The 3,021-nt window shown below is 42.4% G+C and overlaps 1 long non-coding RNA gene across 1 annotated transcript; it reads left to right on the top strand.

Annotated features, from left to right (window-relative positions):
- The first annotated feature begins 1,592 nt into the window (after positions 1–1,592).
- On the top strand, positions 1,593–2,659 carry LOC106317307. Its single transcript, XR_001265096.1, has 3 exons — positions 1,593–1,889; positions 1,979–2,038; positions 2,586–2,659. It is a non-coding gene; the product is annotated as an uncharacterized LOC106317307 (long non-coding RNA).
- The last annotated feature ends 362 nt before the right edge of the window (positions 2,660–3,021 follow it).

Genomic DNA, 3,021 nt, shown 5'->3' on the forward strand with positions numbered 1-3,021 from the left:
ATGAAGAGGTTTGGGGGGGGGGGTGCGGGTATTTATAGATGAAATGCTGCCAACAGTACCGAGGAAATTCCGACGGAATACCGACGGCAACGGCTCTTTCCTCGGAATTTCCTCGGAATTTTTAAAATCCTCAACGGCTCTCTAACGGCTATAATATATCCTCGGATATTCGTCGGTGTTTTCCGAGGAATATGACTTCCTCGGTATTTCATCGGTATATTCCTAGGAAATTCCGAGGAAACCCAAATTTTGGATTTTCTCGGAATTTCCTCGGAAATTCGTCGGAATATTCCGAGGATCTCATTTTCCGTCAGAATGTCCGTCAGAATTACGATGTTTTCTTGTAGTGATATGTCTTTCAACAAAGTAGTCTCCAGGACACCTTGGACAAAAACCAAACAATAAGAACTGAACTTGCAAGAGGAAAAGGAAGGATGACGGATGAACATGTCGATAAAAGCTTAGTGAGGAAAGCTCTAGGAGCCCCGAAATCATGACCCAACATTCACCACACAGTATAAAAAAAAGTACCAAGAATATCCCGTAAAACAAGAGCAATCAACAAGAAACGAGAATAAACACCACGCCACATCACAATGTATGCACGCCTCTCCTGTTTTAGCATGAGAAATCACCACCTCATGCGGTCTCCGTGAGTTTCACGCCTCTCCTATTTTCCCGTGAGAACTCACCACCTCATGTGGTCTGTGTGAGTTCCACGCCTTCACTCGGTCACGCCACATCATGTTATTTCTACCTGATCCGCGCCACCACATTCACACGATCAAGCCACATCATGCTGTCTCCACATGATATGTGCTACCACATGCTTAACTTCACACACATGCACATCGCATGCCCGCTCGGATGATGAATCATGGCAGCTTATTTGGTCTCCATAGGAACCAAGAAACGATGCAACGCCAGAGAATTCTCAATCACGTTGTACAAGCATACATAGGCCTTAAGCCCTTCTATAACTCATATATTCTACTCACACATACTTAATCCCCACACAATGCAAACATCCTCATACAAGTCTCAATTATCAAACAACCATATTCATTTTAGCAATCTACGAGCAAATTTAGGTGTGCACACATTACAATACAATATATAAGTGTAGACATATATACGATATAGTTTACTTATCAAACAAATACGTGTATGCTTATAAATACCACATAGGTATGAATGATTTAGATAAATACTTCTACAATGAAAGATCGCATCAGTCCTCACCTTTATCTTCGAATGGGAAAGAGAGAAGAAGCAGATCTACATCTTATGACTTTCCACGAACTAGATCTACAACAAGGATAGGTAGTACTAACCAAAGACTCGGGATGAGAAATCTAAGACAAAGAACAAGAAAGAGACAAGTAAAAACAAAAGGTAGGATATTTTACTCTCACCAGTGATACGATCTAGAAGGAAGACAAGATAGACAATGAAAGAAATAGACTAGTTGTGGATCATCATAGCTTGGCTTCGCCTCCACCAGTACGAGAATACTCTGACCGCAAACAACGCTTACCTCCTTTCGTTATGCTTACCTCCTTTCATGGTGACTATAACTGTAACATCCCGGGCCCGGCCCAAAAGGAAACTCAAGTGCAGGAGGCCCAAGGAGAAGAAACCCTAGACATAACCCCTCCCATTGCTTATAAAAGGAGAAGTTTCCCTAGGGTTCAGCCACAAGAGAGACAGCAAGCGAAGCCCTGCCTGAGCAGAACCCCGCCGCCGCCTCCGCCTCAAGCCGCCGCCGCTCCATCTCCGGCGAAGCCAGCCGCCAGCCGCCCGCGAAGCCCTAGCCGCCGCAACCGAGCTCCTAGCCGCCGCCTCCTTGATTCAGTTTCGTGCAAGCAACTGAGATCTGAACCCTAAAGGTAAAACTAAGATCTCTAGCTCTAAGTCATTGGAAAATGACAGATTCTAAACCCATCTCTCTCTTGTGTGAATCCGATTCTCAAATCAGATCTCGAGAAGTGACTGTTCCCCAAACCTAGATCCAGATCTACTTCTGCAAAAAGCTAAGGTGAGGACTTGGCTGTGAACTTGCCTCATGTTGAGTAACCAATGGGACTTAGTCCTTTGTTAATCAGTTCTAGATATTGTGTGTATGTGTGATGTGATATGTGATTGATCTTGTCTAGACGATAGTACGTGTTGAAGTGATAAGAACGTAGGCATGTTAGGGTGGTCAAGAATATGATGATAAGGTGTTGAGACGTGTTGTGAATGATAAGTGAAAGATGTAAGAATAAGTACGAATAAGGGATCATATAGAGAGTCTAAGGAAAGTATGTGGGGTAGCAGTCCACGCTAGGCACCCATAGGAGATGTGGCCAATCCACAAGAATATGGGGTAGAAGCCTAGTTGGGGCTACCCACTGATGAAAAGGACGAAAAGATGAAAAGGATGTGCATTGTAGGGTCTTTAGTTCATGTCGGGTGGTATGGGTTTCTGTGTAATAGACCTTATTAGCTCATGACTTGTGATTGTTTGCTCTTCCTGAGTTGAGCTCGTGGGTTCCTAGAACCTACCCTCACTGAGTATTATGTACTCACCCCTCTTTTTACAGGTAGGGCCGAGAGGGAGCGGGAGTAGATGTCCGTATGGTGCAAGTGTTTTCTCGAGTCTTTCATTTATGACTCCTTTCTTTCAATCATTTCTTCTTAAGTTTTTATTCGACATTTCAGTTTTGTTGAGTTTGGTTTTATGTAAGACAATTTGAGTTTTAATAAGAGTTTTTGAACGAAAAAGTTTGGGGTAAAGCATTTGATAAGGTTCATCGGGCCAAGGCCGTTACAATAACGAAAAGAGGTGAAGAAAGAAAAATAAAAAGAGAGGAAAAAGAACATGATCTAGAAAAATAAATAGAAGGAAGCAGTTAAAATATTAAAAGGATAGAGCTTCGCTGTGTTTTCTCGTTATGAGAAAAAACCTAAGGAAGTTGTCTTTTTTATAGGAAAAGATGTAGAAATCTTACTTTACGGACCAAAAATAAAAGATAAAAT

The sequence above is a fragment of the Brassica oleracea genome, chromosome C9 (assembly GCF_000695525.1).
Source record: "Brassica oleracea var. oleracea cultivar TO1000 chromosome C9, BOL, whole genome shotgun sequence".
Lineage (NCBI taxonomy): Eukaryota > Viridiplantae > Streptophyta > Magnoliopsida > Brassicales > Brassicaceae > Brassica > Brassica oleracea.